A 12,212-nucleotide genomic window follows, 5' to 3' on the forward strand; every position below is an offset into this window, starting at 1 on the left:
GTCAGAGCTTCCCTGACTTGGCCCTGAAGCTCCCAGCACCAAGGAGAAGAAGGCAGCAACAGGCATCACTTTGGGATTCCTGCAAAACTCTGATTCCAAGGGACTTTGCTTCCAAAAAGCTGCTGCTTCTTCCTCCAGCAACATAAGGAGCCCATACAGGCCAGAGGGCCTAGGTCTCCACCTAGGGGAAGGAATCGTCCAGCTCATACTCTTTTAAGGGGGATTATCCCCTCTGTTTGCAACCTAAAGTCAGTAGTCCAATTTTACTTCTATCCCAGACCTACTGGCCATCTGATTCCCCCATCCCAGGTGACTCACTGCCCTACCCCAGCTGTACTGCTGTGCCAATCTGGAAAGACTAGAGCTCTCTGTCCCCTCTTCACCCCTGCCGAATGCCTGGGACCTGGGATGAAGACTGATGAGTCCTGGTCTGTAAACTGCTTTGAGCTCTCAGGATGAAAGACTGTTGGGAAGTACAAAGTCACTCTCTGCTTGTTGTTATTGTTTGTAACGAAACTTGAGGTGCCACGGAGCCAGAGCAGAGCATGAGGCATAGGCTGAGTTCCAGAGTGGCAGGAGGACAGCTCAAGGTGCCTGGCTCAGCAGGGTCAGCCAGGGGCCAAGACCAGAGGGGGAGGCTGCCAGAAGCAACCCCCAGATGTGGCTCCGATACATGCACATGAGCACATCCCACCTCTGACCTGGTTCTGGACAGCCTAAAGAAGGGAGTTTGTTTTAGAAGTCAGGGCAGCATCTTTATCAGAGGCAGGAGATAGCAAAAATGGGAAAGAAAGGCTTTGCAAAGATTTATTTGTGTCCAGGGAATTGAAATGAGATGTGTCCAGAGCTCTCAGCTAGTGATGCTAATCTACCTTCACACTCCAGGACACTCTGTTGAAGACCAAAGCCTGCCCCATGTCTGCCTGTGGGCAGCTTCAGACTCTCAGTTCACAGGGGACCTCCAGCAGAGGAGACTGTTTTTTATGAAACCCTGACCAATTGGGGCACACAGAAAAGGTTGGTAACTTAGAATCCCCTTCCAAAGTCTTTTTTTTTTTTTTTTTTTTTTGAGATGGAGTCTCACTCTGTTGCCCAGGCCGGAGTGCAGTGGCGTGATCTTGGCGCACTGCAAGCTCCGCCTCCCGGGTTCACGCCATTCTCCTGCCTCAGCCTCCTGAGTAGCTGGGACTACAGGCGCCCACCACCACGCGGGGCTAGTTTTTTGTATTTTTAGTAGAGATGAGGTTTCACCGTGTTAGCCAGGAAGGTCTCGATCTCCTGACCTCGTGATCCACCCACCTCGGCCTCCCAAAGTGCTGGGATTACAGGTGTGAGCCACTGCACCCAGCCCAAAGTCATTCTTTAAAACAACACAGCAACTACAGGGATTCTGATTTTCTTTAAGGCCAATTTCCCCCACTCCTCCAATCTCACGGCTCTCCTCTAGGGGTTCTCAGAGATGCTGGGTACGAAGGCTTACCCTCTGCCCTTCTCATGTAGAAGGTGAGGGCTGAGAGTAGACTGCATATCCAGAGACCCACAGAAAGGGAGGACAGTGTCTGAAGTCACACAGAGGCCCAACAGGGATGAACCCCAGGTGCCTTGCTTCCAGCTGTGCCATTCCACTATACCATGAGTGGGCTTATTACCCAACACCCCCAGCACTGCTGCCAAGGCTGGCAAGGCTATGAGCTGGGGAGAAGGGGAAATGGGGGATGGGGGGGACCCAGTCCCTGGTTAGGGATACCAGGCCTCAGCCCCACAAACTCTCAGTGAGTCATGGAGCAGAGCTCACACCTGCAGTTCAGCCCCACCCAGCACTCCTGCACTGAGGCAGGGGAAAAGCCCATTTCCCCACACTGGCCTGGGTTTGTGTGGAGAGAGGTACCTCTTCTTGCTATTTGCTAAGGAGTTGTTGGAGGGTGCTGAGTGTGTGGTCAAGAACCAGGGGGAGCCAATTAATTAGTGTCCCCTTCTCTCTCCCCTCCTTTCTCCCTCCCACTTTCCAGATGCCCACCCCACAGCTAAGCTGAAGGTTTTAGTGAATTACTTGCTCATACTTTCCACGTGCATTTCCCTGGCACTAGTGATTCCCACCAGCTGAAGCCCACCGAGTGCTTGCTACCAGCTCAGCTCCTGCATCCTTGACATTGAGAAGGCGCTCTCACCTAGCTAGCCTTCCAAAATGCCCAAGGTAGAATGTGTATGTAGGGGGAATGGGAGTGGGGTGGGTAATGGAGGTGGCTCACTGAACCAAATCTATAAATTTTCCATCCTAAAAAGAGGCACCCTGCATTCTTTCGGATCTCAGTTTGGGAGTTCATCCCACACTGCAGGAGTCCAGCTTGAGCTGACCCACAGGCTCCTCATAGCAGGCCACCAATGTCCTTAGGAAGAGCTATAAGACACAGTTGTCCAGCAGAAATGGGCAAAGAGGTTTTCTCTTAAAAAGAAGAGAACACAGTTCTGGCCTTTAAGTTTCCTTAGCTGCTTCTCTCTACCCTGCTGAAAATAGTGTTTGACGCCTAGGCTCTTCCCAATAGAGACCTCAGAGCCTTGCTACCCCTTCCCCCCATCATTACACAGAAATTCAGGAGAGGAAAGGGATTTGGCCAAATTCTCAAGCGCAATCGAAGCCTCCCAGCTTCCAGTCAAATGCTCTTTTGAAGGCATTTTTATGTTGCCGATCTGGTGGGCACTCCAGTGAGGGGACAGAGACCCAGCAAGATAAGCACCTTTGTCCTGAGAATGCTACTTTGAAGCCCAGTTTTATCTCTGGAACGTACTTTGTTACTTTAACTTCAGTAAGCCTCTGTTACTCCCTCTGTAAAATGGAGATAGGACCACCTGCTCCCAGGATTGTTATGAGGATTAAATGGAAATGAAGCATTTGAACATGGCTTGCCTGTGACTCGTATGAAACACATAAAATTAGCACAAAATTAACAAAACGCTTGCCTGAAGAAGAGGAAAGAATCGAGAATACAGGATTTCCCCAGTTGGGCCCCAGTGCAAGCCTGGTTCTGTGGAGAGGATGTGCATGTCCCGGGCCGCCTCTGAGAAGCCTGAGACCAGTGCACTCCTCGTTGACTCTGCAGCTGCCCAGGGAGGGCACGAAAGTGGGTCGCATATCATGGCTCTGCTCCTCCAGGCGGGGACAAAATCCAAGGGCCCAAGGGAGGCACTCCCGCAGACCAGAGAGGGACAAATGCCCAGTGTCTGGTCCAGTTCCGAGGGAACTATCTGTCACAGAAGCAGCAGCTCCCCTGCTCTCTGGAGTTCGCGAGCGGGGCAGGGCATCCCCTCCGAGTCTCCGGAGTTGGTGAGCGTTGTTGCCCTCGCTCCAATGGCCGAGCAGAACGGAGGGAGGTGTGGCACATGGGTAGGGGCAAGCCCGAGGGCTCCGATCCCTCCGAGGAAGGGAAGCAGTGACAGCTCCCGGAGCGCTCGGCGGCCAGGCCGGGCCCCGCGTCTGCTCAGCCGCCGTCTTTCTGTCGGTACCCGCAGCTCCATCCCCGCTCGCTCAGGGCTGCCCGCCTGCAGGCCGGTACTGGCGTGCAGCGCCTCTTCTTGCCCGCCCCTGCATGGGGACGCGGCCGCCCGGGGAGAGGCGCGCACAACCACCGCCGGGCTCCTGGCACGCAGCCCTTTGCCCACCCGGCCGCGACGACCAGCTCGCACGCAGGCACGCGCGCCCTCGGTGCCTGTCACCGCGGCGCCCGCTCGCGCAGCCCAGACTCACCCGCGCGGCGCTGGGGGCGGGTGAGCGGGCGGCAGGTTTCTCCCCGGGAAACGGGGTTTCTGGGCGCGCGGAGGTGCCCTACCTTTCTCCCCGGGGTCGGGCTCCCGCTCCCGCTTCCTCCCCTCTCGGTGCTTCTTGCCGCGGCCGCGGCCCCTCCTCCTGGACTCCGACATTCTGCACGGGGTCTCAGGCGGTGGGACGGCCTCAGCTCTCGGCTGCCGCGCTGCGCCCCCGCCGCCTGCAGCCTCAGTGCCCGAGCGCGGCGCCTTTCTTATAGGCGGTCACACCCTCCGGGGGAGGGGAGCAGCGAGCCTTAACTCTTCCCCTCCCGCGCCCTCCACCCTCGCACCCCCTCCACCGGCTCGGGCCGCGGGGGCGTGTGGGCGGCCGGTCTGGGCCCTAGGCCCCCTCCCCGGGCCCACCGAGGTAGGCAAGACTGGCGCCTAAACAGGGCGCCACAGACCTCGCCGAAGAGGGGGTTCGAGCTGGGCTGGGGGCCTGAGCATGATTGGGGAGGGCGGAGTAGAGATCCCCCAGCGAGGGCCAAGCTAAGGACAGCATGGGGGTGGGGAGACAGCAAGAAAAGGGCCCAGGAAGGGACCAAAATGAAGCCCGCTAGCCAGCCCAGCGGGGTAGCGAGCACCCTTGGCTCTTGCAGTGAGTCTCCACAACCTCGAGGCACCCCCGGCCGTACAGGAGGGTTGCCTGTGCCTCTTATGCTTGCAGGTCTGGCCTCAGCCCCGTGGGATACCGCCATCTGGGGAACACCTTTAACGCAACCACCATTTGTGCCTGGCAGCAGGGGGTCTGTGGCCCAAGAGCCCCTCCCAGCCAGGGCGGGCTGCACTCTGCAGGGAACCTGGGTGCCCCAGGTGGCTTGTAGCCCCCCTCCCACACACTCTGGCTGCAACTCCGACAGCCCAGGCTGCCGGCACCAGCTGGCTCCTCTCTACAAGGCCTGCGGAGGTGAACTCAGACACTGACTCCCCAGCCCCGCCCCCGTCCCACAAACCACTGGGTAGGGGCTGCTGGAGAGGACAGCGTCCTCCCTCCTGCCTGGGTGTGGTGCTGAAAGGGTTACATAGCAAAGGCTCTCCCTCTTCTGGCTCCCAGAAAGCCTGAGCCTGCGGTTTGCCTGCCTAGCTCTGCCTGAGGTGTCCCCTTACAGCCATCCCAACCAAAATCCAAGTCAAAGATCATCTCACCCAGTCCTCTGTCTCCTCCGGAAGGGTCCGAAGGCCTCTCTGGACAGTGTTCTCCTTAGGAGAGCCTGAAGCAGGCTTAGGACTCTGGGTCAAGGCCAGGGACTCGAGCTCCAGGACTGTCTGGGGATGCGGCCAGAACTTGAGGCCAAACTTGTGGGGTAGGAGCACAGAAAGGGGGAAGCTGGAGGTGATGGCCACGCAAAGGGCTGATCTTTGGTGCTCTTGGGGCGCAAGTCTGTCTCATCAGGGGCCAGCTCTGGGGGGGAGGGGTAAGTGTAAGAGACAACCCTTGTACCCCACCCCAACTGAGGGAGAGCAAGCACCCACCCTACTTCACACAGTATCACTCTCTGTGAGGTGGGCAGCAAGGGGCCCTGGGTGGAGCCAGAGCCAGGGGCCAGGTCTCACTTCTGCTTCAACCCCTGCTCTTCAGTTTCCAAAAGGGCATTCATATCCATCCTCCTCAGCCACTGGGCTACTGCCTCGGTTCATTCCTTCTTCCTATCCCATAGACAATGTTCTCCTTGCTTGAAGTCTTGCCTCTCAGTCCTGACCTCTCCAAGGCCATTAGAGTGAGCTTGCTTTCTTGCTTTCTTGCTTTTTCTTTCTTTCTTTCTTTCTTTCTTTCTTTCTTTCTTTCTTTCTTTCTTTCTTTCTTTCTTTCTTTCTTTCTTTCTTTCTTTCTTTCTTTCTTTCTCTCTCTCTCTCTTTCTTTCTTCTCAGAGTGCAGTGACGCCATCTCGACTCACTGCAACCTCCGCCTCCTAGGTTCAAGCGATTCTCCTGCCTCAGCCTCCTGAGTAGCTGGGATTACAGGCCTGCACCACCATGCCCGGCTACTTTTTGTATTTTTAGTAGAGACGGGAAATGTTGGTCAGGCTGGTCTCGAACTCCTGACCTCCTGATCCAGCTGCCTCAGCCTCCCAAAGTGTTGGGATTACAGGTGTGAGCCACCACGCCTGGCACAGAGTGAGCTTTCTGAAACACAAACTAGATCACTTCGCTCATTGTAACCCATGGGTTAAACCTAAACTCATGGGTGTCCAAAGTCCTATTCTACCTGGCCCTAGCTCACAGTCTTCTAGCCCCCAAAACCTATACCTTAGCCACTTCACCTACAAGTCACACACACTTACTCTGTCTCCTCTCGTACCTTTGCACATACTATACTAATCTCTCTGCCCAGGATCTCTCTCCCTTTTTGGCCTAGCTGACCTCTGTTTTTATTCGTTTGGCAAATAGGTAGTCAGGCTTACTGTGTTTCAGGCACAGTGCTAGGTGCTGGAGATATGGCAGTGAGCAAGACAGACAGGGGCCCTCCTCACATAAAGGCTGGTGGGGATGGACAAATAGCTAATTACACAAATGATGGATTGTTTAAAATTTGTGTGAAATATTAAGGAGACATGCATTCAACAAAACTTTATATAATGTTGACATACAGCTTGATAGAGGAAACAAACTGTAGTGAAGGCTTTCCCCAGGAAACACTTAAACTGGGATTTGAAGTATGAGTAGGAGTTGGCCAGACTAAAGAGGTACTGAGGGAAGAGTATTCCTGGCAGAAGTATCAGCACATCCAATGTCCCTGAAGCAAGAAGGAGCTTTTGTACCTTTGAAAAAGAGTGTGCTGAGGGGTGTGTGTGTGCATGTGTGTGCACGTGCACGTGTGTGTGCACGCACATGTGAGTATGGGATTGTGTATATGAGTGTGAGTGTGCACATGGGTGTGTATGTGCATGAGGTGTGTGTACATATGAGTGTATGCTTGTGTCTAAGGTGTGTGTGTGTACACATGGGGTTTGTGGGGAGTCTGTAGGGATGGTATAAATGTTGTAAAAGGAGCCTGGAGAGGAGGCAGGCAGTGGTTAGATCAAGCGGGACAGTTGTAGGTCCAATGAAGACATTAGAGTTTAATCTTAAGAGCAATGGTCTGCTATTGAAAGCTCTTTAGCACGTACGTGAGGGGTGGGAGAGGGCAATGATGAGATCCTCTTCTTCCTGAATTCTTTTGATGTATCCCTATAAGAACACTTGACTATGTTGTTTTTTGTTTCCACGTCTGTCTCTTCCACTACAGTAACAGCCCCTTTAGGATTGTGACCCCAGTATCTGGTACAAGGTAGGTAGTAGGTACCTTCTTGTGGGATAGATAAGTGACCCTCCTTTCACTGGTAAAGAATGACCAAGAGTACCAGCAAGAAAAAATGGCTCAAAGTGGGAGATTGCAGCCAGCTGAAGACAATTCTCCTGGGGGTGGCTCTCCCAGCAGTCCAGAGCAGCTCATGGCTTGGTATCAAATGAATGATACGAGTCAGAAATGGCATGGAAATTCAAAGAGGGCACAAGCACTCTCCCTGGGCTGGGGTATCCAGATCTAGTGCTGAGGGAGGTTGGGCTTGAAGAAGAGCTTGGAGGATGGGTAGGATTTTGATGGGGGGTGGCAGGTGAGAGATTCCAGATGAGTGGGATATGACGAAGATCTAGGGGAGCATTCCCTGGGCACCTGCCCAGGAGACAATGAGCAGATCAGGTTTCTGTTAGGAAACTATGGGAGCTGCAAATACATACAGAAAACACTTACAGAACACGTACTATCTGCCTCAGCCTAGTGCTAAGCACTTTACACATTTTGTCTCTTGTCATCCTCACAACAATCCTGTGAGGGAGGTCAACTCTTATTCCCATTTTACAGATGAGGGAACAAAGACTAGGAGTAATGAGACTTCTCATTCACAGTCATGTACCCAGGAAGCTGCAAAGCAAGGACTCCAGCCTTCACCATTTTTCACTAGGACCCATACTCTTTACTCTGAGACTAGACTGCTTGTGAGCAGGTCAGAGATACACTTGGACTGCCAGCTGAGGCTTTTGGGCCTTATTTAGTAAATGATGGGAAGTTAAGGATGGTTTTTTGAGGAAGGGAGTGACTTGTGTATTAGAAAAATTAATCTGATTGGAATGTGCAGGATGGATGGGAAGGAGAAGATAGTGGAGACAAGGGAATCAGCAAAACAGGTCAACCATCAAATAATTCCTGAGAGCCCTTTATGTGTCAGACTCTGAACATTTTGAGGGTCAGGTAAGGAGTACCTGAATCAGCAGTGAAGGCAATGAAAATGGTAGTAGGAAGGGTCACTAATATGATAGTATTAACTCACTTAATTCTTCACAACACCACTATGGAGTAGGTCTACTATTATCCCCATTTTGCAGTTGAAGAAACTGAAGCACAGAGAGGTGAGGTAATTTTTGTCTAAGTCAATACCTAGTAAGTGGCAGAGCAAGGTTAGGAACCCATGCAGTTGGGTACCCAGAGCTCACACTCTCAAGCACCTGTGGTGTTGCTCAAGAAGACAGAACATGAGAGACAGCAGAGAAAGCCCTCACCCCTCAAGCTTAACCACTGGCCTCAGGACCTGCACAGTCCCCACAGCCCTGTGACTGATGCTCAGCGCCTGGGTCATGGGCAGGTGGAGAGAGTCACGAGGCACCCTGGGGCATGACAGCTGGGCTCCCACTTCCCCAGCCTCCCAGTTCCCACAGCAAAGGCTTCTCAGGAGAGGGAGGACAGCCAGGCATTTGGAGCACCTCTAGCCTGGACCAGGGCTCTTGCCAGGAACTTGAAAATGACCCTGTGAGCCAGGCCTGTTGCCATGGGAACTCTTTCCTCTTACCACAGGTTGTGCAATGCCCTGTACAACCTCATGCAGCATGAGCAGGGCCTGGGGATGGGCCCAGAGACCACATTACCCAGAAAAGACCCACCCTAGTTTCACAATGGGACACTAATAGTAACATAACAAGTTAATTCAATTCCTTTAAGAAGAAAAAACACAATGTTTAACTGGTTTACAAACTTTTTTTTCCTTTTTAAGATTTTCCCTTCCACTTTGAGGCTGTGCCATGGCAAACTTTGAAGTTTAGGAAAGTTTAGACTTGTTTGAGTCATGTGCAAAAATGCCTTTGAGTGAAAGGGGAAAAAACTCCACACTACCTCTTCCCCTACCTGAGACTTTAGGACTCTGAGTCTTACCTATAAAATTCTCCTGCAAAGGGGTCTTGGGAACCATGCTGAAGTTTTCCCATTCCCCTTGGACTCACTATTTCATGGGAATTATTGGGGGAGAGCTTCAGTGGCCTTAGATTAGGGAGAGCCTTAAGCAGTTCCTTGAACCCACTCTCTCCATCCCAGGTGAACACATCCCTGAGCCACCCCCGAGCCCGTGGTACGTTTGCCCACGAGTTAAAAGTCCTTGGAGAAAATGAGGCTACTGTTACCCTTAGCTATTCTCATTTTAGTGCCTGAAAGTCATGAGGCACACTCCTCACTCAGTGAGGCTGCCAGAGGAGGAAATAGATGAAAATGCCACTCCCTGCAGGACCAGAGAAATTCCCAGTCATCCAGAAGGATTATGCAAAGCCTGGAAGCCCATTTCTCACATGACTCTAGGATGCAGTGGGGACCTGGCTGCAGCCAGTCAGATCCTGAGGAGTACATGGGGGCCAGACCCAGCTGCCTAGGCCTAGATAGCCCCCTACCACATCAGAGCTGAGGGATAGGGCCTTTTGCCAAATCTGCATCATGGCCTGTAGCTTCAGCATCCCTGTAAGCCACAACAGGTTTCTTCTCTTAAAAAAGTTCATTCGTGCCTCTGCCTCCCTCAGTCAGTGCAGAGAACTAGGTGGCCAGAAAGAAGGGGGCTGTATGGACTGGATAAAAAGGGCAAGCTTGGATACTAGAACACTTGGGTTTGGGTCCCGTTTTGCTCCTGAAATTAGGTTAATCTGAAAAAGTCATTTTCCACACCAGGCACTCAGGCTGTGAAACAGGGAGATATGCTTCCAGATTCCCCTGCCAGCCAATCCAGAAAGCCTGTCTACCAAGAATCTGGATGGCTGAAGGAGTAAGGGTTACAGATCGCTGCAGAAAAGCTTTTGATTGCCAGGTGAGAATGCTTCTGGAGACACACATAGCCCTGTGAACCCTGGCTGTTCCCCTCAGAGTTGTGCCTGCCTGCTCAACACAGGCACACACACATTCCTCGGCAAGTGAATGAACTTCACTGATCCCTGGAACAGCTGAGAAATTGATATCCATCTACCCAGACTCCAAACCCAGTCCTCCACAGACTGTGATGTTCTGAGCAAGACTTAGTTTCCCCTTCAAAAGAAAAACAAACAAACAATGGGTCCACAGGCCTTTCTCACAGGGATTTCAGAGTGGATGAGGAAATTCATCTCTCATCTCCCTGAAATTAGGACACTTGAAAAGTGCCCAGTCTTAGGCAGTTCCTTATGTCCAGAGGTCTGTGCCAATAGTGATTAGCTGTACCACCCTGCCATGCCCTTTTGACCCTGTCCCCTCTTTTGCTCCTATGGGACACAAGGTCAGATTTTGCAGTGCCTGAGCTGGGACTCTGGTTGTAGGAGCTGCCATGGTGGGCACCTCTGTCCCCACTCCCACATTAGGAGGCTCTTCTTGCTTCAACCCACCCAATCCCAAACCCAGAAGAGAATTCATGCTCCCTGCTTCATTTTCAGACCCTCTTTGGAGAGAGCAGAAGGTGGAAGGGAAGAGGCAGGCCCATCCCAGGAGAAGCCTCAGGAGCAAACTGGGAGGGACCAGAAGAGAAAAGAAAGCATTGGCCGAAGAGAAGGTGGGGAGCCTCCCCTGGCTCCAGGGGCCGGGAGAAGAAAGCCAGGCAGCAATGGGAGAGCAAACGAGGGGAGAGGTGAAGCAACAGGCAGGCCTGGACAGGGCTGGGAGCAGGATGGGGAGAGGAAGTGAGAAGCTGGAGCAGCCCCAACAATGGGGTGGGGGGACAGCATGTGAACAAGAGGACAAAGGAGGACAGCAGAGCAGGCTCTAATTCCAGTGTCCCAGGTGCCTGTTGTGTGCCCTTGGGTAAGTACTTTTCTCTCTCTGGCCTGCCTCCCCATCTAGAAAATGTGAGGTTGGACTAGATGATGTTGAGAGATCCTCCTACTTGAGGAACCTAAGGTTCTAAACCTCCCAGCGAGAGGGGAAGGACTGGGAGTAGAGGAGCAGATGACCCCCAGCCCCATGAGGAAGAAGAGATGTTACTGTGTCCACCGGCTCTTCTCCCAGCCCCATGATCTTTCTCAGCCCCACCTTCTGGGGCTTCTTGTCCTGGATGAAGCCCATGGTTGTTGTCTGCAAGCCCCTCTGTTAGGCTGGGGGAGGCAGTCAGGAGCTGGCAGAAAGCCTGTGGCATGGTACCAGGCCCTGCTGCAGGTGAGTAAGCTGCCTGAATTCCTGCTACCAGCCTCTTCCAGGGCATGCCTTGGGGTAAATTGCTCCACCTGCAGGGAGACACTTGGGAGACTCCTGCACTTTATCTTGGGTGACCCAGAGCCACAGTTCCCACGGAGGTGAGAGGTGGGAGCCTGTCTACCTTCCCTAGGATGGGGGGTGATTCAACCCTTCTGCCTGCCTCGCTCATCAAGCTAACTGCATAATTACACAGCAATAATAACAACTGGCACTTACACACCAAGGCCTATGTAAGTACCTAATTTATTTATATAATGACATAATGACTTGTTTGCTGGCCTGGGGGCTCTGGGGACCATGAGCAAGGCCTTAGCTACTATCTACACCACCCTGGGACAAAGTGACTGCATGGATCAGCACCCAAAGGGAGCTGTGGTTCCCAGAAACAGTTGTGCCCCACGCTGGCTCCCATCCTAGCCTAGCAGAGGTAATGAGTGGCCCAGACTTTTGGATGGTATTTGCTCACTTCTCACTATCCATTCTGGGTGGTCAGGCTGCAGGCGTCAGCATCCATTCTCATTCCCTTGAGGACTGAGGGGGATCCTCTAGAAGGATGCAATCTCTTTCCAGGCAGAGAGACAATTCAACCCAGGCTGGCAAATTTGGAGAGCCTCCTGGGTCACCGCCCAAGGAAACAAGAGGCCTTGCCCAATATAGGCATTTATGAGCCCAGAGGCAAAAAATTCTCTTCTCTCTCTCAGCCCTGCCCAGCCTAGCCCAACCCAACCCAGCCCAGCCCTGCCTACCCCAGGCTTGGCTGCTCCTGGGACAACAGCCCAACTTCCCTGGCCTGGTCTGGGTACTGGTTCCCAAGCCAGACTTAGTTCTCCTGGGAATTTCCTCAATGGACGATGTCACAGACACTAACTTCACAGTGGTTATGGCAGGTCTCAGGGACCCTGGAGACCCAGCTCTGGCCCTGCCCTCCTCCTTCCTACTGCCTGCTCCAAATCACCACATTCTTTCT

At 53.0% G+C, this 12,212-nt stretch overlaps 1 protein-coding gene across 1 annotated transcript in view; it reads right to left on the bottom strand.

Annotated features, from left to right (window-relative positions):
• Positions 1-12,212, bottom strand: part of NRG2 (neuregulin 2) — a 267,820-nt gene that overhangs the window by 54,867 nt on the left and 200,741 nt on the right. The window lies entirely within an intron of this gene.

Source organism: Rhinopithecus roxellana, chromosome 3 (assembly GCF_007565055.1).
Source record: "Rhinopithecus roxellana isolate Shanxi Qingling chromosome 3, ASM756505v1, whole genome shotgun sequence".
In the NCBI taxonomy this organism is placed as follows: domain Eukaryota; kingdom Metazoa; phylum Chordata; class Mammalia; order Primates; family Cercopithecidae; genus Rhinopithecus; species Rhinopithecus roxellana.